The sequence below is a fragment of the Triticum aestivum genome, chromosome 3A (genome assembly GCF_018294505.1).
Source record: "Triticum aestivum cultivar Chinese Spring chromosome 3A, IWGSC CS RefSeq v2.1, whole genome shotgun sequence".
In the NCBI taxonomy this organism is placed as follows: Eukaryota; Viridiplantae; Streptophyta; class Magnoliopsida; order Poales; family Poaceae; genus Triticum; species Triticum aestivum.
The window spans coordinates 683,955,760-683,983,396 of NC_057800.1; positions in this window are offsets into that span (position 1 = coordinate 683,955,760).

A 27,637-nucleotide genomic window follows, 5' to 3' on the forward strand; every position below is an offset into this window, starting at 1 on the left:
TCGGGGGTGGGGTCGCGCATGTCCTGGTCGTCCTCCTTGTCCTCCTCTTCATCGTCGATGTCGTCCTCCTTGTCCTCCTCTTCATCGTCGATGTCGTCCATGGAGGTCGCCTGCGCTTCCAAATCCAACACAGTAAAATTAACCAAAAAACACATGGTCCTAGATAGTATAAAATTAACCTAAAACAAACTAATACACAGAATTAGTTCAGGAAAATGGATACAAGCGGACGAATCATCCTAACTAACCAGAAACAAAACATTATTTAGTCTCTAGGTGCTAAAGCGATAGATGTTAAACACTAACTGCCTTAATAAAAAAGAGCAATAGTAACAACCAGCAGGTACTAACGAACAACTAGCACACCAACCATGCATCAACCGGAAACCAAATATGCATGCAATGTGTATCATGATATGACGTACTTTGTAAGTTACTTGGACTTCCAGAACAGGAATCAAACATGAGAAATGTAACAACTGTTACAACAGAAATATTAGAACTAACTCCATTGCCGGTGAATCCCTGATCTTCACTGCAGTGGCAAGATAAAACCACACAGAGTAATAAGCCTACACAGATTACATGATCTAGTGTACTAAGCTAAATCTACAAGGAGGGCATTTACAAGGACCAAATCATCACCAAAAATAGCACCAAACAGATCATGGTCCTTGATCTGTTTACAGAGGGGTCACCTTCTTGTCCTTGATCTCGCTGGACTGGATCCAGGTCTTGATCTGGTCCCAGTAGTGCTACAACTTCTTGATCTCCTTCTTGAGGTCCGCCTCGAACTTCTCCTTCTGGTTCACATTCTCGGTGTCGTAGACCTGCCCCAAAATCATGCAAAATCATGAGAATCTAGCGTGGGGGTTGGGGAGAGGAAAGAAGGAGGCACGTGCGTGCGTGCCTTGTTCCAGATGTTGTCGAAGATGACGACGCCCTCCTGGACCTTCTTGAGGACGCGGTCGATCTCGCCCTGCAGCTTCCAACTGGCGCCCATGGCATCCGGTGGTTGATCTCACGGCGTCAAACCTCCTCCTCCAGCTCGCTGCCAGCGCAGGCGAGCCTCACCCTCCAGCTCGTATCATCGGCCCTGCTACGGCGGATGCTCACTACCTCCATCCCGAATCAGACCAGCCCGAGGAGGTCGAACCGCCGCGCGAACTCCTCGTGGAACTTGGTGCGGGTTGGCGGAGGAGCCCAGCTCGGTCGCGATCTGCGGCTTCGCGGAGCCCAGCTGCACGCCGGCCGCGACCTCCGCCGCTTCCATCTCTCACCTTCTACTCTCTTCTCCGGCGAGGTCGCCGATGGGCTGTGCGGGTGCGGGATCGGTCCGGCGTGTGGTCCGGGCGAGAGAGTGGATGGGGCGACGCGGATCCAGGTAGCAGGGAACAGGAGCCACTTGAGGGCGGGGAGGCATGGGTACTCAGGCTCCTCGTCATTGATGCAGGGGTGGAGGCCGGCCATGGTGCGGGGGCGGGGGCGGTGGCAGCGGCGTGGTGGGAGACAGAGGTGAGGCAGAGAGGGAAGGACGGTGGCGGCGAGAGTGTGCGTAGATCTGGGCAGCGCGAGGGGAAGGACGGTGGCGGCGGCGATGGGGATAAGGGAGCGGCAGCGGCGATTGGGAGAAGGGGCTAGGGTTTCGTGTGTGGACGAGGATGAGAGGGATTCGGGAGGGGGTGACAGCGACGAGGGGGGTGTGGGCTGCCGTTGGATCCATGCGCATCGGACGGTGCTTAATCCATGATCCGCGTGAGATGATTTTAGACCAATGAGAACGCAGTATCTCCTTTGATGATGTTAAGACCATTTAAATTGGTCATAATTGATTAAAAATAAGATTTTGAATCATCTCTGCTATTTGATGACCTAAGAAATTTGTAAAAATAAATAGAAATAAAAAACCTTCGCATTCTGTCACCAAGTGTAACCTACTTTTCAGCAAAAATAAAAAACTTTGAATAATGTAAATATCATTAAAAAAAGTGTTCTAAGATATGAGTTTTTTGTAAGAGAATCATTTTTCGAGTGTCCAAAATGATATTTTTCTAAAGAACCTAGCAAATATTTGTTGCAAATTTGGAGCACATCAATTTTATTACTCACAATCATAGCACATGTGGGCGGCGAGCGGCTTGAGTGTGCGCGGGCGGCAGAGGATGAGGGGGGAGAATGAGGCCGGTTTGAACCCAAATGATTAAACTTATCGCCAAGGAAGTTTTGAGTTGTTGTGAAGGACCTACCACATATTTGTTGAAAAATTGAACCAATTCAAATTTTCAAAATACTAGGCCATATTTAATGCATAATTGACCAAATGGTTGGGTGTCAAAAGTTTTGATCCACCTCTCGTGAAAAGACTAATTTCTGCCGATTCAGCTGGAAGCGGGTCAAATTTGAGCCGTGACTGCCTCATAGTTTGCTATTTATTTTTCCCAAAAATCATTTTTAGGTACAAAAGTATCTATTTAATCAGAGAAACAAGAAAAGTTTTCAGGGATTCAACTAGGAACAACCATGCCCACCGTTTTGACCGCGTTTTCAAATGGGCATAGAAAATTCAAAAAAAATCAAATAATTGGAGAACCTTTGCGTTGTGTCATTATATGTGACCAAGTTAGCAGGAAAAATAATAAACTTGTAATACAACAATTCTTTCAAAAAAAGTGTTCTCAGAAATGAGCTATCATCTCTGAAGATTCATGGCTTTCAAGCCAAATGATCAATCTTATGGCCACATTCATGGCATAGTTTATTCAAATGATCTCATATTGTGCACAAGGGTGCATATTGGAATGGCAAACAATGTTGCCTAAGAAACTTCTCATTTTCTTTGGACGAAAAAACCATTTTCCATTTTTCGAGTGCCCAAAAGGAGGTTTTTTTGTGAAGGACCTCCCAAATAATTGTTGCAAAATTGGACCAAATCATTTTTATAAAATACTAGGCCATATTTAATGCACAATTGACCAAATGGTTGGGTGTAAAAAGTTTTGATCCACCTCTCGTCAAAAAGAAAAAATTTCGCCGATTCAGCTGGAAGTGGGTCAAATTTGAACTGTAGCTGCCTTGTAGTTTGCTCTTTATTTTTTCAAAAAATCATTTGTAGGTACATAAGTATCTATTTAATCAGAGAAACACCAAAAAATTCCAAGATTCAACCACTAGCTAGGAACGGTCATTCCCGCCGTTTTGACCGCATTTTTAAACGGGCATAAAAATTTCAAAAAAAAGTCAAAAAATTGGGAAACCTTCGCATTATGTCATTATATGTGGCCAAGCTCCCAGGAAAAATAATAAACTTGTAATACGGCAATTATTTTTAAAAAGTGTTCTCAGAAACGAGCTATCACGTGTGGAGATCAATGGCTTTCAAGCCAAATGATCAATCTTATGGCCACATTCATGGCATAGTTTGTTCAAATGATCTCATATTGTGCACAAGGGTGCATATTGGAATGGCAAACAATGTTGCCTAAGAAAGTTTTCATTTTCTTTGGACGAAAAAATCATTTTCCATTTTTCGACTGCCTGAAAGGAGGTTTTTTTGTGAAGGACCTCCCAAATAATTGCTGCAAAATTGGACCAACTCAATTTTATAAAATACTAGGACATATTTAATACACAATTGACAAAATGGTTGGTTGTAAAAATGTTTGTTCCACCTCTCGTGAAAAAGGCAAATTCCCGCCGATTCAGTTGGAAGCGGGTTAAATTTAAACTGTAGCTACCTTGTAGTTTGCTCTTTATTTTTTCCAAAATTCATTTCTAGGTACATAAGTACCTATTTAATCAGAGAACCACCAAAAAAATTCCAATATTCAACCACTAGCTAGGAATGGTCATTCCCGCCGTTTTGACTGCATTTTGAAACGGGCATAAATTTTTTTAAAAAAATCAAAAAATTCATAAACCTTCACATTGTGTCATCATATGTGACCAAGTTTTCAGGAAAAATAACAAACTTGTAATACGGTAATTATTTAAAAAAGTGTTCTTAGAAATGAGCTATCATCTTTGAAGATTCATGGATTTCAAGCCAAATGATCAATCTTATGTCCACATTCATGGCATAGTTTGTTCAAATGATCTCATATTGTGCACAAGGGTGCATATTGGAATGGCAAACAATGTTGCCTAAGAAAGTTTTCATTTTCTTTGAACGAAAAAACCATTTTCCATTTTTCGACTGCCTGAAAGGAGGTTTTTTTGTGAAGGACCTCCCAAATAATTGTTGCAAAATTGGACCAACTCAATTTATAAAATACTAGGACATATTTAATACACAATTGACAAAATGGTTGGTTGTAAAAATGTTTGTTCCACCTCTCGTGAAAAAGGCAAATTCCCGCCGATTCAGCTGGAAGCGGGTCAAATTTGAACTGCAGCTGCCTCATCGTTTGCTATTTATTTTTTCAAAAAATCATTTCTAGGTACATAAATATCTATTTAATCAGAGAAACACCAAAAAAATTCCAAGATTCAACCACTAGCTAGGAACGGTCATTCCCGTCTTTTTGACTGCATTTTGAAACGAGCATAAAAAATTCAAAAAAAATCAAAAAATTGGGAAACCTTCGCATTGTGTCATCATATGTGGCCAAGTTCCCAGGAAAAATAACAAACTTGTAATACGGTAATTATTTTAAAAAAGTGTTCTCAGAAATGAGCTATCATCTGTGAAGATTCATGGATTTCAAGCCAAATGATCAATCTTATGGCCACATTCATGGCATAGTTTGTTCAAATGATCTCATATTGTGCACAAGGGTGCATATTGGAATGGCAAACAATGTTTCCTAAGGAAGTTTTCATTTTCGTTGGACGAAAAAACCATTTTCCATTTTTCCAGTGCCCGAAAGGAGGTTTTTTTGTGAAGGAACTACCAAATAATTGTTGCAAAATTGGACCAAATCATTTTTATAAAATACTAGGCCATATTTAATGCACAATTGACAAAATGGTTGGGTGTAAAAGTTTTTGATCCACCTCTCGTGAAAAAGACAAATTTTCGCCGATTCAGTTGGAAGTGGGTCAAATTTGAACTGCAGTTGCCTCATAGTTTGCTATTTATTTTTTTCAAAAAATCATTCTAGGTACATAAGTATCTATTTAATCAGAGAAACACCAAAAAAATTCCAAGATTCAACCACTAGCTAGGAACGGTCATCCCCGTCGTTTTGACTGCATTTTGAAACGGGCATAAAAAATTCAAAAAAATCAAAAAATTGGGAAACCTTCGCATTGTGTCATCATATGTGGCCAAGTTCCTAGGAAAAATAACAAACTTATAATACGACAATTATTTTAAAAAAGTGTTCTCAGAAACGAGCTATCATGTGTGGAGATCAATGGCTTTCAAGCCAAATGATCAATCTTATGGCCACATTCATGGCATAGTTTGTTCAAATGATCTCATATTGTGCACAAGGGTGCATATTGGAATGGCAAACAATGTTTCCTAAGGAAGTTTTCATTTCGTTGGACGAAAAAACCATTTTCCATTTTTTGAGTGCCCGAAAGGAGGTTTTTTTGTGAAGGAACTACCAAATAATTGTTGCAAAATTGGACCAAATCATTTTTATAAAATACTAGGCCATATTTAATGCACAATTGACAAAATGGTTGGGTGTAAAAGTTTTTGATCCACCTGTCGTGAAAAAGACAAATTTCCGCCGATTCAGCTGGAAGCGGGTCAAATTTGAACTGCAGCTGCCTCATAGTTTGCTATTTATTTTTTCCAAAAATCATTTCTAGTTACATAAGGACCTATTTAATCATAAATACATGGTTTGGTGGCGATACGTCGAGTTTTGGGGGGTGGCCGAGGGCCCCAACTCTAGAGCACGTAAACTCGCATGCCCGTCGTGTGGTCACCGCGTGACTGTAATGTTGGCATGTGTTCTGGGCGGCCTAGGCATGTCTAGTGGGTTGGGCACTCCCCAGGTTGGTGTTAGGAAGAAAATTACAACATAAGATTCTCACGAGGAGACCGATCGATGCTCAAACATGAATTAGCAGCCAAGTGTTTGATTAGCGGTACGGAAAATGCACATGGCCAATGGGCGTGAGTTTTGGCTGAGGATGATCATCTACTAAGGAGAATGTCTTCACAAATTTTGAGATCAAAAGGAGGATCCTAGGTGGTACTTGCTTTGCAAAGTACCACACTGGACAAAAATATGAATGTTGAAGCTGGGCTCAAAATAATGAATGGAGTGAGCTGAAATTTTGTGGAGGATGGTTATTTGGGCATAGGAAAGCATTGTAGAAAATTGATACCATTTGGACATGCCAAAGTAGTACTTCCTTCACAATGCTCTTCTATGGACAGAAACTTGGGAAAACTAGTGAGAGAGATTTGATGAATGAAATGAGCTCAAAATTGGTGTAGGTAAGTTACTTAGGTGTGGTCATGCGCTGGTAAATTTTCAGATCATTTGGGTAAGCCTAGCTAGTACTTACTTCACAAAGCTTCTCTCGAGGTAGAAACTTTGGAAATTTCCCAAGAAAGATTTACTAGGAAAAGTGAGCTGAATATTATCATGTGGCAATGATTTGGGTATGGAAGTGTGCCCGAAAAGTTTGAGGGTAATAGGAGGGGTCTATATAACACTTGCTTTGCAACGTGCCAATTTGGCCATAAAATATAAATTGAACCTGGTCTCATATAGATGATTTGACTGAGCTGCAATTTGGAGGAGGGTGATAATTTGGGTATATGAAGGAACTGTATAAATTTCATGTCATTTAGAGATATAAAAAAGGTACTTCCTTCACAATGCTTCTAGGTGGATAAAAACTTTGGAAATTTGCCGAAGAAGGTTTGCTAGGCAAATGGAGCTGAATTTTGTCATGCAGTAATGATTTGGATAGGAAAGAGTGCCCAAAAATTCCGAGGGCAATCAAGAATATATAAATAGCACTTCCTTCATAAATTGTTGTTGTGAACAGAATAGGAAAATGAATATTGTTGAATTAGTTTTGAACTAAGCAAGGAAGGATTTTTACATATTTGATGAAGATATGCCCCAAAGAATTTATGAGATTTTTTTGGGAATTTTGGGAATGATAGAAATATAGGTTGCTTCACAACCTAGGGCAAAAACTGCCACATGGACATGACACATAGGCAAAACTGACGAGATGGCACCTAGTCATCACAACCCACCACAATCTACAAGGCTATGACCATCTATATTGGTCATTAACAACTAGAAATAAGGCAACGGACTAGCACTGTTTGCTTTGTGACCATTTCATGTAAGGAAATTACGACCTTTCTGACCAAAATGGTCGCAATGGTTTAGGGTTTGGAGCCCCCTGAACAGCTTTTGACCAATTGGTCTAAAATGGTCATAAATTTATGACCAATTCTCCAAGGGTCACTGAGAGAAGGTCATAAGTTGACATATTTCTTGTAGTGATTATGTGGCTCAAGTCATCGGCGTCTGGTGGTCACACGTAAGTGCCCTGAAAGTTGTCGAGGAATGCGGCTTCCAGACCTTCCCAACAGCTAATGGAGTCCGTTGGCAAGCTATTAAGTCAATGCCGCGCTGGTCCTTTGAGCTTTAGTGGGAGGTATTTGATGGCGTGTAAGTCGTCACCGCGGGCCATGTGGATGTGGAGGAGGAAATCCTCAATCCATACTGCGGGATCTGTTGTGCCGTCGTATGATTCAATATTTACAGGTTTGAAACCTTCTGGGAATTGATGTTCCATTACTTCTTCTGTGAAGCATAAGGGGTGTGCGGCGCCTTTGTATTGGGCTATATTGCGACGCAGCTCGAATGGGTCTTGCCCGCTGTGTTCGGCCTGGCCGGATTTGCTTTTACTGTATCTGGCGTGACATTTATAGTCTCGCAGAGTGGTGCGCCATCGTGATCCGTAGATCGATCTTGCATGTTTTGCTTTGTCCTTCAATATGTCTCGCAGGTCTGGCGTATCTCCCGATGCCTCTTTATTTGAATGGCGTCGGGGTGGAGGCTGAGTTTTTGGCTGGGATGCCTCTCTATCGCGGCCACGAGGTGGCCGATCAGTCGTATCATACGCTTCTTCCTCCTATCGGGGTAGTAACTTGCACTTTGGATAATTCTTGGAGGGGTGCTTGAGTTTATATTCCTCCGCCGCGAGGACTTCAGTCCATCTGTCAGCTAGCAGATCTTGATCAGCTTGAAGCTGCTGCTGCCTTTTCTTCAGGCTATTTGCCGTGGCCATAAGCCGACGCTTGAAGCGCTCTTGTTCGACGGGATCCTCTGGTATGGCGAATTCACCGTCGCCGAGGCTTGCCTCGTCTTCGGAGGGGGGCATGTAATTGTCATCCTCCTCCTCTCTGTCTGCCGCTCTCTCAGGAGAGCTGGCTCTTTCATCCTCCTACTCCAAATCTTGCTGGAGGGGATTGTTGTTGTCTTCGGCACTATCCGGAGTGTTATTATCTCCTGTGCCGGTATCACCACTTTTGCTTTGGCGGGACTTAGAGCGGCGCCGCTGACGTTAGAGCTTGGGTTGCTTCTTGAAGGGGTCATCCTCCGCTATCTCGTCGCCATTGCCTTCGTTGGGTGTATCCACCATGTATATGTCATATGACCAGGTGGCTTTCTAGTGTCCTATAGGCGCTGATTCATGTTTGTCTCCTAGATCGTCGTCCATACCGTCGATGTCTTCGGATTCGAAGTCGAGCATGTCGGTTAAATCATCGACAGTGGCTACGAAGTGGGTGGTGGGTGGGCCTCGAATTTCTTTGTCGTCCGCATCCCAATCCTGTTGGCCATAGTCCGGCCAGGGCTCTCCTGACAAAGAGAGAGACCTTAGTGAATTCAGAATGTCACCGAAGGGCGACTGCTGAAAGATATCCCCGGCGGTGAATTCCATGATCGGCGCCAAATTGGATTCGATTGGCAGGGGCGCGGACGGTTCGGAGTCCGAAAAAGAGTCCGACACCTTGGAGTCACAGGCTGCGCAGAGCGTTAGGCTGGTGTTCGGCTCGATAGCCGTTGAGACTGCAGCCCCTGAGGCGGTGTCTAAGCACCTGTTCTCGATTGGCGTAGTTGGCTACGAGCTAAGGGTCGGGGCTGATGAGGGTGCGGCCTCTGGGGTACTGCTCGGCGGCAGAGCTAGGTCATACCCATCATGACAGTGCGACGCGTCTGGCTGCGGCTCGAATCCGTCGAAGATCAAGTCTTTGCAGATGTCGGCCATGTAGTTCAAACTTCCAAATCTGACCTGGCGGCTAGGGGCGTAGCTTTCAATCTGCTCCAGATGGCCAAGCGAATTAGCCCGCAGTGCAAAGCCGCCGAATACGAAGATCTGTCCGGGGAGAAAAGTCTCACCCTGACCGCATCGCTATCGATGATAGTAGGAGCCATCAATCCTAACAGCGACGACACAGAGGAACTCTCAATGAAAGCACCAATGTCGGTGTCAAAACCGGCGGATCTCGGGTAGGGGGTCCCGAACTGTGTGTCTAGACCGGATGGTAACATGAGGTAGGGGACACAATGTTTTACCCAGGTTCGGGGCCTCCTGATGGAGGTAAAACCCTACGTCATGCTTGATTGATATTGATGATATGGGTAGTACAAGAGTAGATCTACTATGAGATCAGAGAGGCTAAACCCTAGAAGCTAGCCTATGGTATGATTGTATGTTGTGATTGTTGTCCTACGGACTAAAACCCTTCGGTTTATATAGACACCGAAGAAGGTTAGGGTTACACAAAAAGGAGGAGATATCCATATCCTTATTGCCTAGCTTGCCTTCCATGCCAAGTAGAGTCCCATCCGAACACGAGACGAAGTCTTCAATCTTGTATCTTCATAGTCCAACAGTCCGGCCAAAGGATATAGTCCGGCTGTCCGGAGACCCCCTAATCCAGGACTCCCTCACTGCTCCTAAGACTGCTGCTCCAGCTCCAAAGCCCAAACCCAAGAGGAGCACCAGGAACATCCCTGCTGAGGAGAATAACAAGGCCCCAGTGCCTCAAGCTGCTGAAGAAGAAGATGATTCTGTCATTTTGAGGAAGTTGAAGCCCAAAATTCCAGATCACAATGATGCTCACCCAGTTGCAGAGAAAATGAAAATCAGGGAGGATTCAAGATTAAGGCTATGGTGAGAGTCCGATCCATATGCCACCAGGAGAAGGAATGCTGTGGACTACATGTTCCATACATAGGAACAACAGGACTTTGGTGAGACCATTTTACTTGACAAGAAGCCCATAGTGTGTGACATGAGATGGGTTGATTGGAAACCCATTGAGGAAAATGAAGATCACTTCCCTGGTATATATGACAGCTTCAAGGCATGTGGAGTCGATGAGTTTGTGGCTCAGAAGCTCACAAAGTGGAATGATGAGCTTATTATGCAGTTCTACTCCATAGCTCATTTCTACCCAGATGGAAGGACTGTCTGGATGTCTGAAGGTACGAGGTACTGATACGTCTCCAACGTATCTATAATTTTTGATTGCTCCATGCTATATTATCTACTGTTTTGAACATTATTAGGCTTTATTATCCACTTTTATATTATTTTTGGGACTAACCTATTAACCGGAGGCCCAGCCCAGAATTGCTGTTTTTTTGCTTGTTTTAGGGTTTCGAAGAAAAGGAATATCAAACGGAGTCCAAACAGAATGAAACTTTCGGGAACGTGATTTTTAGTAAGATTATGATCCGGGAGACTTGGACCCTACGTCAAGAAAAGAAACAGGAGGCCACGAGCTAGGGGCGCGCCTACCCCCCCCCCCCCCCCCAGGCGCGCCCTCCACCCTCGTGGGCCCCCTGTTGCTCCACCGACGTACTCCTTCCTCCTATATATACCTACGTACCCCCAAACGTTCAGATACGGAGCCAAAAACCTAATTCCACCGCCGCAACTTTCTGTATCCACGAGATCCCATCTTGGGGCCTATTCCGGAGCTCCGTCGGAGGGGGCATCGATCACGGAGGGCTTCTACATCAACACCATAGCCTCTTCGATGAAGTGTGAGTAGTTTACCTCAGACCTACGGGTCCATAGTTATTAGCTAGATGGCTTCTTCTCTCTTTTTGGATCTCAATACAATGTTCTCCCCCTCTCTTGTGGAGAACTATTCGATGTAATCTTCTTTTTGCGGTGTGTTCGTTGAGACCGATGAATTGTGGGTTTATGATCAAGTCTATCTATGAATAATATTTGAATCTTCTCTGAATTCTTTTATGTATGATTGGTTATCTTTGCAAGTCTCTTCGAATTATCAGTTTGGTTTGGCCTACTAAATTGATCTTTCTTGCAATGGTAGAAGTGCTTAGCTTTGGGTTCAATATAGCGGTGTCCTTTCCCAGTGACAGTAGGGGCAGCAAGGCACGTATTGTATTGTTGCCATCGAGGATAACAAGATGGGGTTTTCTTCATATTGCATGAGTCTACCCCTCTACATCATGTCATCTTGCTTAAGGCGTTACTCTGTTTTTAACTTAATACTCTAGATGCATGCTGGATAGCGGTCGATGAGTGGAGTAATAGTAGTAGATGCAGGCAGGAGTTGGTCTACTTGTCTCGGACGTGATGCCTATATACATGATCATACCTAGATATTCTCATAACTATGCTCAATTCTGTCAATTGCTCAACAGTAATTTGTTCACCCACCATAGAATACTTATGCTCTCGAGAGAAGCCACTAGTGAAACCTATGGCCCCCGGGTCTATCTTTATCATATTAATCTCCTACTACTTAGTTATTTCCTTTGCTATTTCCTTTTCCTTTATTTTACTGTGCATCTTTATCATAAAAATACCAAAAATATTATCTTTATCATATCTATCAGATCTCACTCTCATAAGTGGCCTTATAGGGATTGACAACCCCTATTTGCGTTGGTTGCGGGGATTTATTTGTTTTGTGCAGTTACGAGGGACTCGTGCGTAGCCTCCTACTCGATTGATACCTTGGTTGTCAAAAACTGAGGGAAATACTTACGCTACTTTGCTGCATCATCCCTTCCTCTTCGGGGAAAACCAACGCAGTGCTCGAGGTAGCAAGAAGGATTTCTGACGCCATTGCCGGGGAGGTCTACGCAAAAGTCAACATACCAAGTACCCATCACATACCCATATCTCCCGCATTACATTATTTTCCATTTGCCTCTCGTTTTCCTCTCCCCCACTTCACCCTTGCCATTTTATTTGCCCTCTCTCTTTATCCTCCTTCTCTTTCTCTATTTGCCTGTTTTTACCCGCTTGCTTTTTGTTTGCTTGTGTGTTAGTTTGCTTGCTTGTCACGATGGCTCAAGATAATACTAAATTGTGTGACTTCACCAATACCAACAACATTGATTTTATTAGCACTCCGATTGCTCCTCTTACCGATGCTGAATCTTGTGAAATTAATACTGCTTTGATGAATCTTGTCATGAAAGATCCGTTTTCCGACCTTCCTAGTGAAGATGCCGCTACCCATCTAAATATCCTCGTGGATTTGTGTGACATGCAAAAGAAAAAAGATGTTGATAATGATATTGTTAAATTGAAGCTATTTCCTTTTTCACTTAGAGATCGTGCTAAAGCTTGGTTTTCGTCTTTGCCTAAAAATCGTATTGATTCATGGAATAAGTGCAAAGATGCTTTTATCTCTAAGTATTTTCCTCCCGCTAAGATCATCTCTCCTAGAAACGATATTATGAATTTTTAGCAACTTGATCATGAACATGTTGCACAAGCTTGGGAGAGAATGAAATTAATGATACGTAATTGCCCTACTCATGGTTTAAATTTGTGGATGATTGTTCAGAATTTTTATGCCGGATTGAATTTTGCTTCTAGAAATCTTTTAGATTCATCCGCGGGATGCACTTTTATGGAAATCACGTTAGGATAAGCTACTAAACTCCTAGATAATATTATGGTCAATTATTCTCAATGGCATACTGAAAGATCTACTAATAAAAAGGTGCATGCGATAGAAGAAATTAATGTTTTGAGTGGAAAGATGGATGAACTTATGAAATTATTTGGTAATAAGAGTGTTTCTTCTGATCCTAATGATATGCCCTTGTCTACTTTGATTGAGAATAATAATGAATCTATGGATGTGAATTTTGTTGGTAGGAACAATTTTTGTAACACCGCGTATAGAGGGAATTTTAATCCTAGGCCTTATCCTAGTAATCCCTCCAATAATTATGGTAATTCTTATGGAAATTATAATAAGATTCCCTCTGACTTTGAATCTACTATTAAAGAATTTATTACTTCACAAAAGAATTTTAATTCTATGATTGAATAAAAATTGCTTAAGATTGATGATTTGGCTAGGAACGTTGATAGAATTGCTCTTGATGTTGATTCTTTGAAGCTTAGATCTATTCCACCTAAGCATGATATCAATGAGTCTCTCAAATCCATGAGAATTTCCATTGATGGGTGCAAAGAAAGAACCTCTAGGATGCGTGCTAAGAAAGATGCCTTTATAAGAGCGTTCATAATTCTTTCATACATGTCACTCATGAGTCATTGCACATCCCGGTACAATGCCGGAGGCATTCATATAGAGTCAAACTTTGTTCTGGTATAGAGTTGTAATCATTGAGTTGTAAATAAATAGAAGTGTGATGATCATCATTAATAGAGCATTTTCTCAAAAAGGCCAAAAAAAGAAAAGAAAGAAAGGCCAAATAAAAAAGAAAGGCCAAATAAAAAAGAAAAGGGACAATGCTACTATCCTTTTTTCCACACTTGTGCTTCAAAGTAGCACCATGATCTTCATGATAGAGAGTCTCTTGTTTTGTCACTTCCATATACTAGTGGGAAATTTTCATTATAGAACTTGGCTTGTATATTCCAACAATGGGCCTCCTCAAGTGCCCTAGGTCTTCGTGAGCAAGCAAGTTGGATGCACACGCACTTAGTTTCTTTTGTTGATCTTTCATACATTTATAGCTCTAGTGCATTCGTTGCATGGAAATACCTTCTCACTCACATTGATATCTATTAATGGGCATCTCCATAGCCCGTTGATACGCCTAGTTAACGTGAGACTATCTTCTCCTTTTTGTCTTCTCCACAGCCACCATTCTATTCCACCTATAGTGCTATGTCCATGGCTCACGCTCATGTATTGCGTGAAGATTGAAAAAGTTTGAGAACATCAAAAGTATGAAACAATTTCTTGGCTTGTCATCAGGGTTGTGCATGATTTAAATACTTTGTGTGGTGAAGATGGAGCATAGCCAGACTATATGATTTTGTAGGGATAACTTTCTTTAGCCATGTTATTTTGAGAAGACATGATTGCTTAGTTAGTATGCTTGAAGTATTATTATTTTTATGTCAATATTAAACTTTTGTCTTGAATCTTATGGATCTGGACATTCATGCCAAAATACAGAGAATTACATGGATAAATATGTTAGGTAGCATTCCACATCAAAAATTCTGTTTTTATCATTTACCTACTCGAGGACGAGCAGGAATTAAACTTGGGGATGCTGATACGTTTCCAATGTATCTATAATTTTTTATTGTTCCATGCTATTATATTATCAACCTTGGATGTTTTATATGCATTAGTATGCTATTTTATATGATTTTTGGGACTAACATATTAACCTAGAGCCCAATGCCAGTTTCTGTTTTTTCCTTGTTTTAGAGTATCGCAGAAAAGGAAAATCAAACGGAATCCAATTGACCTGAAACTTCACGGAACTTATTTTTGGACCAAAAGAAGCCCAGGGAGTATCAAAGATGGACCATGAGAGTCCCGGGCTGCCCACGAGGGTGGGGGCGCGCCCACCCCCTGGGCGTGCCCCCATGCCTCGTGGACAGCCGTAGGTCCACCGACGTACTTCTTCCTCCTATATATACCCATATACCCTAAAAACTTCGAGGAGCACAATAGATCGGGAGTTCCGCCACCAGAAGCCTCCGTAGCCACCGAAAACCAATCTAGACCCGTTCCGGCACCCTGCCGGAGGGGGCAATCCCTCTCCAGTGGACATCTTCATCATCCCGGTGCTCTCCATGACGAGGAGGGAGTAGTTCTCCCTCGAGTCTGAGGGTATGTACCAGTAGTTATGTGTTTGATCTCTCTCTCTCTCATGTTCTTGAGGTGGTACCATCTTGATGTATCGCGAGCCTTGCTATTATAGTTGGATCTTATGATGTTTCTCCCCCTCTACTCTCTTGTAATGGACTGAGTTTTCTCTTTGAAGTTATCTTATCGGATTGAGTCTTTAAGGATTTGAGAACACTTGATGTATGTCTTGCGTGGGATACCCGTGGTGACAATGGGGTATTCTATTGATCCACATGATGTATGTTTTGGTGATCAACTTGCGGGTTCCGCCCATGAACCTATGCATTGGGGTTGGCACACGTTTTCGTCTTGACTCTCCGGTAGAATATTTGGGGCACTATTTGAAGTTCTTTGTGTTGGTTTGAATAGATGAATCTGAGATTGTGTGATGCATATCGTATAATCATACCCACAGATACTTGAGGTGACATTGGAGTATCTAGGTGACATTAGGGTTCTAGTTGATTTGTGTCTTAAGGTGTTATTCTAGTACGAACTCTATGATAGATTGAATGGAAAGAATAGCTTCGTGTTATTTTACTACGGACTCTTGAATAGATCAATCAAAAAGGATAAGTTTGAGGTGGTTTCGTACCCTACCATAATCTCTTCGTTTGTTCTCCGCTATTAGTGACTTGGAGTGACTCTTTGCTGCATGTTGAGGGATAGTTATATGATCCAATTATGTTATTATTGTTGAGAGAACTTGCACAAGTGAAAGTATGAACCCTAGGCCTTGTTTCCTAGCATTGCAATACCGTTTGTGCTCACTTTTATCATTAGTTACCTTGCTGTTTTTATATTTTCAGATTACAAAAACCTATATCTACTGTCCATATTGCACTTGTATCACCATCTCTTCGCCGAACTAGTGCACCTATACAATTTACCATTGTATTGGGTGTGTTGGGGACACAAGAGACTCTTTGATATCTGGTTGCAGGGTTGCTTGAGAGAGACCATGCCTCCTACGGATTGATAAACCTTAGGTCATCCACTTGAGGGAAATCTGCTACTGTCCTACAAACCTCTGCACTTGGAGGCCCAACAACGTCTACAATAGGAAGGTTGTGTAGTAGACATCAGTCATGTAGCCCCTCACTCCTTGGTCCGTCCTGGTTTCCGGTCGGCTCAACGGCGGTTGAGGTATGCGCGAGGCCGGGCTCTACAGACGCAGAACATTAACCTATCCTCGCGTATCCTTCCTATAGGCTGTTTGTGCGTCAAGGGGGACACCTGAGCATCGCGAGTCAGGGGCCTAACTAGTCACGTAGCCCCTCGCTCCTTGGTCCGTCATGGTTTCCGGTCGGCCCAACGACGGTTGAGGTATGCGCAGGGCCGGGCTCTGCCGACGCAGAACACAAAACAAAGAGGAAGAAAAGTGCAAAATCTCAAAGCAAATATTACAATACATATTTTCTCACAATATCAAACGCAAGTTTAACGCCTCCATGAGGCATGTTACATGTTGCAGGAATAAAGCAGGAAAGCACTCGCAAGTCACCCCTGGACACCGCCGGCACCTCCAAAAGGTGCCCCCTCTTGGGTAGCATTGCCTTCACCTGCATCACCGGTTGAGGGCGCGGAGGCGAAGGCGTTGAAATTCTTTAGCAAGGCTTCCACTTGACCCTTCACGGCCACTGCGGTAGCCGCGCAATGTTCGTCAGCTACAGGTTCCAGCAGCTCGTCAAGACGAGCGCTGGGGTCACGAAGGTGTAGGTGGCTGAAGACCCTGTCAGTGCGGCTGAGGAAAGGACGCGAGCCTCTGCCTCCGCCGTAGGACCGATGCCTTCCACGACCTCCTCGAGCGCCTTCACCAGGAAGGGAAGCAGCTGAGCAGGGCCATCCTCGTTGTTGGCCAGCGGCTTCTCCAAGCCCTTCTCGTACATTGTCTTCAACGCCACACGGGAACTCTCCTCGAGGGTCGAGAAGGCCGCGCGGTCTTCGGCTAGGACCCTCGCCTTGGCGTCAAGGTCAGCCTCCTTCGCCCTCGCCTTCCTCTCCAACTCCTCGACCTGGTTGCACTCCGTTGCCTGCGCCTTCGCCAGCTCCCCCAGCTCGGCATCACGGCCCTAGATGGCATCCTCCCGGGCCTTCATCTCTTCTTCCTTCGCCTGGCGGCAGCGTGCTTCTTCCGCATGATGGTCGGGTAGGCTCTTCAGCTTGTCTTCCAGCTCTTGGCAGCTGCCGCGGGTGGCCTCACCATCCTTCAATGCCGCCTCGCAATCGGCCGTAGCTTTGGCGGCGGCCTGCTTCTCCTTCTCAGAGGCCGCCACTGAAAGTGCAACTATCCCTAGGTGGTTTTGGTAATTCCTAACAACATATAGCTCATTGAGCTAATGCTATTTCAAGAATAATATCTCAGGAAAGCTCAATGATTGGCATGGTATGGATGAGAAAAGTGAACCCCTCAAAATGCTAAGGATAAAAGGATTGGCTCAAGCTCAAAGCTCAAGACTCTACATTTTCTATTTTAGTGATCCAAGATCACATTGAGTCTATAGGAAAATCCAATACTATTAAGGAGGGATGAGGTGTTGCTTAATGAGGCTCTTTCTCAAAATGCTTAGTAATATGCTCCAAAGCCCTCAACTACTTTCTCACATCCACATATGACCTAAACCAAAAGTCAAACTCAGCCCCACCGATTCTTTCTATTCGGCGCCACCGAGTTCAAATGTCATAGCCACTGCCACAAACCCTAGGCAAATCGGTCTCATCGATAGGGATCTCGGTCTCACCGAGATGGGATTGTAAACTCTCTGTTTCCCCTTCGTAACATTTTGGTCTTACCGAGATGAGCGGTCGGTCCCACCGAGATTGCAATGTAAAGTCTCTGTTTCCCCTTCGTAACGTTTCGGTCTCACCGAAATGAGCGATCGGTCCCACCGAGTTTACCTGACCAACTCTTTGGTTAGCTTATTACCAAAATCGGTCTCACCGAGTTTGTGTAATCGGTCTCACCGAGATTACGTTATGCCCTAACCATAACCATACCGGTCCTACCGAGTTGTATGTCGGTCCCACCGAAACTCCTAACGGTCACTAGCTTTGCTGAATTGGTCCGACTGAGTTTATCAATTCAGTCCCACCGAGATTGGCAAGTTGTGTGTAACGGTTAGAATTTGTGTGGAGGCTATATATACCCCTCCACCACATCTTCATTCGAAGAGAGAGCCATCAGAACATACCTACACTTCCAACTTACCTTTTCTGAGGTAGAACCACCTACACTTGTGTTGAGGCCAAGATATTCCATTCTTACCATATGAATCTTGATCTCTAGCCTTCCCCAAGTCGCTTTCCACTCAAATCTTTTGTCCACCAAATCCATATCCTGTGAGAGAGAGTTGAGTGTTGGGGAGACTATCATTTGAAGCACAAGTGCAAGGAGTTCATCATCAACACACCATTTGTTACTTCTTGGAGAGTGGTGTCTCCTAGATTGGCTAGGTGTCACTTGGGAGCCTCCGACAATATTGACGAGTTGAACCAAGGAGTTTGTAACGGTAAGGAGATCGCCTACTTCGTGAAGATCTACCGCTAGTGAGGCAAGTCCTTCGTGGGCGACGGCCATGGTGGGATAGACAAGGTTGCTTCTTCATGGACCCTTCATGGGTGGAGCCCTCCGTGGACTCGTGCAGCCGTTACCCTTCATGGGTTGAAGTCTCCATCAACGTGGATGTACGATAGCACCACCTATCGGAACCACGACAAAAACATCTGCGTCTCCTATTGTGTTTGAATCCTCCAAACCCTTCCCTTTACATTCTTGCAAGTTGCATGCTTTACTTTCCGCTGCTCATATACTCTTTGCATGCTTGCTTGAATTGTGTTAAGATTGCTTGACTTGTCCAAAGTTGCTAAAATCAGCCAAGAATTAAGTTCTTATTTGCTCAAGTAGTCTAATCACCCCCCTCTAGACATACTTTCGATCCTACAGCCACGGCCTGGCTCAGCGACGCTCGGACCGCTGAGTCGGAGTGATGCCAGCCAGAGACCAGCTCCAAGGGCCCTGCCACCAGGTGCGAGTCCGTGCCATGGAGATCTTCCTGCAGCCGGGCCATCTCCGAAAAGGCGTGCTCCAAGACGGCTGAGGAAGCAGAAGAACCCGGAGCCAGGGGCGCAGCAGGAGAAGGGGTGACATTGTCACCAGAGCCTGGGAGATCAAGGGCTCGTGAACCTCACCAGCCGCGCCGGACGCTGGCACCTCCTGAGCCAGCGGTGCTTCGAGGGCTGACTCATCCCAAGGATGCTCCACCGGGCCCCGCGAGGACGACCGGGCTGGAGAAGCATAAGCACCATCCCCTCCTTTGCCCGTGGAGAGGGGCACGGTCACAGGAGGTGACGCGGACTCAAGCAACAGCACCTCGCTCTCCCTTCTCCTCTTCACCACAGACGAAAGCCTGGTTACACAGCAAGCAAAGAGAGTTGGAAACGAGCACCAGCAGCAGGAACAAGGCGAGGCGGGGCAATTACTGGTCTACAGCAACATAGACCACCTTCTGCTTGGTGAGCTTGAAGCCGGAGAGCGTCGTGACCCGAGGCGCTTCCGCACCTACTCTAGAAGCTTAAGCGGGAGCGGCAGTTGAACCAGAAGCGGCTCCAGCCGGCACCGGAGCAGCAACAGAATCCCGGAGGACCAGCACCGACTTGCCCCTCGTCGGGATCACGGGCAGTTCCTCCTTCTCCTGGGAAATGTTGGCCTCATTATCGTCAGGGAAGGCGTGGAGGATGTCAGCCTTACTCAGGGGGGAGGTCTCCCCCGTCCCTTTGGGGGTCACCTCCAAGTCTTCCTCCTCTTCTTCCTCATGGGACTCACTAGAAGACAGCTCCACCGGCGCCGGCGCCACTCGGCCCCTGGTGAGCACCGACGACACCAGTCCCCGCCCATCGAAGGTCGGCTTGGAGGTCATGATCAGCGCACTATCCTTGCTGCAGAACAAGGGAGTGAAGACATTCGGAGGATACTCCTAATCATCCCCGGCCAGGAGGCGGAGAGTTGTGGTCAGCTCCTCGCCGGACAAGGCCTCCGAGCTCAGGCGAACCTCGTCCTCTTCATCCCCGAGTTCCCACAAGGGGAGCGAAAGGGCCTACAGCGGGGCGACGCGCAGCGCCAGAAATTCCCTCAGTAGCATGGCCCCTGTAATCCTCGCTGCATTCACATTGTCGGGCTTCAGGTCAGACTTCATCTGCTCCAGCACCAACGCCGCCCGCTCGTCAGCGAGCTTCGCATAGGACCACACCTTGTCGGCCTGGGGCTTCTCTGTCGGTAGCGCCAAGCACAGGTGGACACGCTTGGCGCTCAACATGACCCATTCGGCCCGGAGGTTGTCGTCCTTCTCCCGGTGTTTGAGATCGAGTTGGCCTTGCCGGCCGCGATGAAATTGGCGCACCCGGAGATATGTGTTGGGATCTATGGTAGGGTGTATCGACTGCAAATTAAAATTTCCTACCGCAGACCAACCAAGAACATGCTACGGGAGATGGATCACAGTTTGTTACCACTAGACGCGCAGTGCCGTGCAGCGGAAGAAGAGTTGGGGCAGCGCGTCCGCGTGGGTCGTCTCCTCCTCGTCCGATCTCCCTCGTACAGCCGGTGGTCGGTTCCCACGTACAGGTTCGCTAGAGCGGCGCAAGTGCATCGCCTCTAACGGTATCCGCACGTGCAGGAGGAACGTCATGCGGCAGACTGCTAGGTCCGATCACACAACCGGCAGCGAGTGGAGGTGTCTATTCGCAACACATGCAAACCCTAGTTACAGCGCCAAAGCGATCAACTGCGTGAGTCATGGGCTCAACACTTGGGCCTCGCACGAACCCCAAAGCCCATAAGTCTACTCGGCCACAATCCGAATACAGTTCGGATCACATCCGACCAGTGTCCTCGGATCCGACCACGTAGGTTCCTTCCCTTAAGCGCGCGACCCCTTAGGTTCAAGTCGGCTTGGTCGCAGTTCGGATCAACTCTAAACTACACGGTTGGTAGCGGCCTCTAGCAAGGCATGCCGAACACCAAGCAGACTATCAAGCTGGTTAGCGAACCTGTACATCACACTTACATTCCTCTTGCCACACGATATATGTTGTCGAGCTCAAGGCGAGTCTGTCATCCTTTTGCTAGCCCGACCTCTTTCTCGTTCCAGTGATGCCGACCACAAACCGGATTATCTCATAATCCTTGTCGCATGGCCATGCTTATCGTGGTCGGATCACACGAGGGGGCCAGAGTATATCTCTCCTGATCAGAGGGGGAAATCCCATCTTTCTCGACCATGTCTCGCAGCATGGTTCTGGACAAACCCGAAACCTACCTTTATAACTACCCAGTTACGGAGTAGCGTTTGGTTGGCCCAAAGCAAGTCTATCACCATCTCGAGTAGATGCGTCAGCTCAGGTCTTAGGACATAGAACATATGTTGTACTAGAGACTCACGGATGACATATCACAGCGTCTCATAGTTGGGTCTGTCCGACTCGGACCTTATCTCGACTCGGATCCGACTACGTCCAATCCGACCAGATCCTTCCAAGTCCATATTATCCGGTTAGCATCCAATGCTCCATGGCTAGTGAGACCAAGCCATCGACCGTGTCATATGCTAGTCTTGTTGGCTGCGTGTCCACACAACCCTTTCGATTAGGGACCTTTTAGGACAGTCATCATACAATGCATAGTCCCACAAACAAGTCATGTACTTGCTGATACACATCATTGATAATGTCCAAGGACTATCTTTATTCATAAACACATAGGAAATATCATCATACATGATTACCTCTAGGGAATATCTCAAACAGTCTCCCACTTGCACTAGAGTCAATCAAATAGACATCGAATGCCCATAGCTCTAACGTGCCCCTCATGCTTGGGTTGTGAAAGTGGCTTAGTCAACGGATCTGCAACATTTGCATCCGTGTGAATTTTGCGTAACTCTACATCACCACTCTTTACGATCGTTCGTATCAGGTGATATTTTCGATCTATGTGTCTGACCTTGTGGTGATTCCTCGGCTCCTTGGCTTGTGCGATGGCACCAGAATTATCACAATAAAGGTCCAACGGTTTTACCGAGGCTGGGAAAATACCAAGATAGCCCAGAAAGTTCTGGATCCAAACACCTTCCTTTGCAGCTTCACAAGCCGTAATGTATTCGGCTTCTGTAGTAGAATCGGCCACCGTATCTTGCTTGGAACTCATCCAGCTCACTGCTCCTCTGTTCATGACGTACACGAATCCGTACTGTGATCGACAATCATCTTTGTCGGTTTGGAAACTAGCATCGGCGTAACCCCTTACGACGAGCTCTTCCTCACCTCCAAAAACTAGGAACATCTCTTTAGCCCTTTTCAGGTACTTCAAAATAGTCTTTACCGCTGCCCAGTGACTCTCACCGGGGTTGGCCTGGTATCTACTTGTTAGGCTTATTGCAAAGGCAACATCGGGTCGCATACATATCATGGCATACATGATGGATCCGATTGCCGAGGCATATGGAATCCTACTCATCCTGCTTCGCTCATCAGATGTCGAAGCACTCCGAGTCTCGCTTAGCCTTATACCATGTGAGAGTGGCAAGAACCCTTTCTTTGCCTCACTCATGTTGAAACCGCTTCAACACTTTATCTATGTACGTGCTCTGGCTTAAGCCGAGCAGCCTTCTTGATCTATCTCTATAGATCTTAATGCCTAAAATGTACATTGCCTCACCAAGGTCCTTCATCGAAAACTTGCCATTCAATGACTCCTTGACCAAGTTCAGCATCGAAATAGATCAGTAGTATGTCATCCACATACAAGATCAAAAACACTATCGAGCTCCCACTTAACTTTTTGTGTAAACAAGAGTCCTCTTCGCTTTTGATGAAGCCGAAACCAGTGACGACCTCATCAAAACAAATGTTCCAGCTCCGAGATGCTTGCCTCAACCCATAAATGGATCTCTTGAGCTTGCATACCTTACTAGTGCTAGTCGGATCGACAAAACCCTCGGGTTGTATCATATACACGTCCTTGGTTAAATTTCCATGAAGGAAAGCCGTCTTGACATCCATCTGTCATATCTCGCAGTCGAAATATGCAGCTATAGCTAGTACGATCCTTACCGACTTCAGCATCGCTACCGGCGAGTAAGTCTCGTCGTAGTCAATTCCTTGAACTTGTCCATAACCCTTAGCGACGAGCCGAGCTTTGTGGATCTGAACATTTCCATCCACATCGGTTTTCTTCTTAAAGACCCATTTGCAACCAATGGCCGTTACGCCAGGCGGCGGATCAACCAAGTCCGAAACTTGATTCTCATCCATGGACTTTAACTCGGATCTCATGGCCTCCAGCTATGCCTCGGAATCTGGGCTCACCATCGCTTCCGCATATGTGGTTGTCTTGTTGCTTTCGAGCAACAATACATCGCGCACTCTGTGCAATCTTTCTGACCACCGTGGTTTCGGTGCCACTTCCACTACGGGTTCCCTAACTGACTCCGATATGATCTCATCACCAGCCGAGCCGTCCCCGAGTGGTTCTCGAATTTCTTTGAGTCGGACCGTCCTCCCACTAGCCTCCCGACTGAGAAACTCTTTCTCAAGGAAAACCCTGTTCTGAGCAACAAACACTTTGTTCTCTTCCCGATTGTAGAAGTTATATCCCAAGGTTTCCCTCGGATATCCCACGAATATGCATTTATCCGACTTGGGTGTAAGCTTGTCTGACATAAGTTTCTTGACAAATGCTTCACAACCCCAAATCTTTAGAAAAGACAAACTGGGACTCTTCCCGGTCCACATCTCATGTGGTGTCTTGTCTACGGATTTTGATGGTACCCTGTTAAGTGTGAAAGCTGCAGTTTCTAGAGCGTATCCCCAGAATGACAAGGGTAAATCCGACTTGCTCATCATAGATCAAACCATGTCCAACAAGGTGCGATTCCTCCGTTCTAATACACCATTTCTCTGTGGCGTACCCGGGGGTGTGAGGTGAGGTACTATACCTCTGCTTTTCAGATGATCATCAAACTCCTGGCTCATGTACTCACCTCCACGATCAGATCGTAGAAGTTTTATAGTCTTGCCGAGCAGATTCTCCACCTCGTTTTGAAACTCTTTGAACTTTTCAAAAGTCTCTGACTTGTGCCTCATCAAATAGATATATCCGTATCTACTCAAGTCGTCGGTAAAAGTCACGAAGTACTGATAGCCACCTCTGGCAGTTGTGCTCATTGGTCCACACACATCACTGTGTATCAATTCCAACAGCTCAGATGCCCTCTCACGACTCTTTGCGAAAGGAGACTTAGTCATCTTGCCGAGCAAGCATGATTCGCATGTCTCGAACGACCCAAAGTTGGTCGAAGTTAGGAGTCCATCATCATGGAGCTTCTTCATGCGTTTCAGACTAATGTGTCCAAGACGGCAATGCCAGAAGTTTGTTGGATTTATCTCATTGGGCTTATGCCTCTTAACATTCACGTTATAGACCGGTTCCTGTTCTAGATTCAATATAAATAACCCATCAATAATGGGTGCGTAGCCGTGGAACATACCATTCAAATAAATATAACAACCATTGTCCTTTAAATTGCATTCATAACCCTAACTCATCAAGCATGAGGCAGAAATAATGTTCCGACTAAGTGCAGGAATGTAATAACAATTATTCAATTCCAAAATAAATCCAGAAGGAAGCTGGAGCTGCATCGTGCCGACCTCCAACGCAGCAACTCTTGCTTTGTTGTCGACCCAGATGTCAATCTCCCCTTGTGCCACATGCCTAGTTCTTACCAGCCCCTGCATCGAGTTACAAATATGAACAACCAATCCGGTATCAAATACCGAAGAGCTACTAGGTATGTCGGCAAGGTAAACGTCTATAACATATGCAACAAGTGTACCTTTGCCTGAAGCAGCATTCCCGGCCTTCTTGCCATGCTCTGCAAGCCACTTGCTACAGTTCCTCTTCCAGTGACCAGTTTCCTTGCAATGATAGCAAATGGTCTTTGAGTCCGGTCCAGACTTCGGCGCAGCGGCGGAGGTTACCATCTCCGTGCCCTTTGCCTTAGCCTACTTCTTAGACCAACTCTTCTTGAACTTAGCCGATTTCTGCACCATCAACACTTGATGCGTGCCTTTCTTAATATCCTGTTCTGCCACTTTGAGCATCCCATGCAATTCAGTGAGCTTCTTATCCATGCCATGCATATGATAGTTTCAGATGAATGTCCCATAGCTGGGCGGAAGAGAACCTAGAACTGCATCAGTAGCCATCTCATCCAAGAGCGGGAAGCCCAAACGATCCAAAACTTGCACATATCCGATCATCTTGATCACATGCGGGCTCAGTGGATCACCTTCCTTCAGCTTACAATCCATCAAGGATTGCCAGACGTTGAACCTTTCGGTCCTAGCCTGTACCTGAAACATGCTCTTGAGACTCTCGATCATATCGAAAGCCCCTACGTCTTCAAAATGCTGCTGCAAATCGGGCTCCATACAAGCCAGCATGAGGCAGCTGATATCGTTTGATTCATCAATGAGTTTCTGGTAGGCATTCTTGGTTGTGGTACTAGCATTATCGGCAGGTTCCTCTGGAAGCAGATCCTCTAGAACATGTTCCTTTTTATCATGCTTGTGAACAATTCTCAAATTTCTATACAAAGTAGTAAAGTTTGTTCCATTCAGTTTATCCTTTTTCCAGAATTGATTTCAATGCAAAGTTGGGTTGAGCAGGTGGTGCCATTGATCTACAACAGAAAAATATGCAATCACTAAGCAATGTGTTTATGTAGAGTAATTCTAGCCTTAAACAGAAATACTCCCACTGAAGTCAGCATCCCTCCGCAAACTCTCAGTGATTCAGGATACGACTAGCACATGCGACTAGTGAGCTTTAGCATCACTGCTAGACAACATGTCTATCCGGTAAGCAACTCCTTGCTAATCGTATCTCCATACGACTCCTGTCGGTCGGGTAGGTATCTCATACCCCGGCTCCCGACCTCTTTTGCCACAAGGTCCAAAACCGTTTTGATAGCCTTGTCAAGTCAACCTAATGCAGTGCATGTCCGTGTCCGACACGAACCCTTCAGTTCAAGGACACCTAGCAGCACCCCAATTTTATGAGCCCACTACTAGACGTACTTGACGTGCGAAGGTGCAACATCGGGGATGGCAATTCGCTTGATATTCATGAGGGATCTTTCTACCATTCTAACATGCATAGAAAACAAGGAAGCATAACAATCACAAATAAACACATATTGTGAAATAGTATGGCTCCTTCATGGATGTTCTTCCAGGTTGGCTCCAACTCCGATGACCATCTAGAAACTCCATCTTGTTTGTCACGCCGGGACGCCAAGCCACCAACCCGATCTCTATTATCCAACTACTACAACTAGTGATGAATTTTACATAGAGTCACAAGTCGACACGCAGGTCGTTATACAATATAATGACAGCACTTTGGCTCCTACCGGCTGCCAAACATGACACGCAGGCCATGTATAATTTACACACATGCATCACATAGACATGAGCCATACTATTCACATAAAACCCTGCAAAATAAAGTTATGCATAGAATCGCATTCTACCGGTTTGAGTGATCGTGTACGAAATACATGCATCACATACACATGAGCCATACTATTCCATTCTTACCATATGAATCTTGATATCTAGCCTTCTCAAAGTTGCTTTCCACTCAAATCTTCTTTCCACCAAATCCATATCCTGTGAGAGAGAGCTGAGTGTTGGGGAGACTATCATTTGAAGCACAAGAGCAAGGAGTTCATCAACAACACACCATTTGTTACTTCTTGGAGAGTGGTGTCTCCTAGATTGGCTAGGTGTCACTTGGGAGACTCCGACAAGATTGTGGAGTTGAACCAAGGAGTTTGTAAGGGCAAGGAGATCACCTACTTCGTGAAGATCTACCACTAGTGAGGCAAGTCCTTCGTGGGCGACAGCCATGGTGGGATAGACAAGGTTGCTTCTTCATGGACCCTTCATGGGTGGAGCCCTCCGTGGACTCGCGCAGCCGTTACCCTTCGTGGGTTGAAGTCTCCATCAACGTGGATGTACGATAGCACCACCTATCGGAACCACGACAAAAACAACCGTGTCTCCCATTGCGTTTGAATCCTCCAAACCCTTCCCTTTACATTCTTGCAAGTTGCATGCTTTACTTTCCGCTGCTCATATATGATAACCCACAAGTATAGGGGATCACAACAGCTTTCGAGGGTAGAGTATTCAACCCAAATTTATTGATTCGACACAAGGTGAGCGAAAGAATATTCTCAAGTATTAGCAGCTAAGTTGTCAATTCAACCACTCCTGGAAACTTAGTATCTGCAGCAAAGTGTTTAGTAGCAAAGTAATATGATAGTGATGGTAATGGTAACAAAAGAGTAACAAAAGCAAAGTAATGTTTTTGGTATTTTGTAGTGATTGTAACAATAGCAACGGGAAAGTAAATAAGTGTAAACCAGTATATGGAAAGCTCGTAGGCATCGGATCAATGATGGATAATTATGCCAGATGTGGTTCATCATGTAACAATCATAACATAGGGTGACA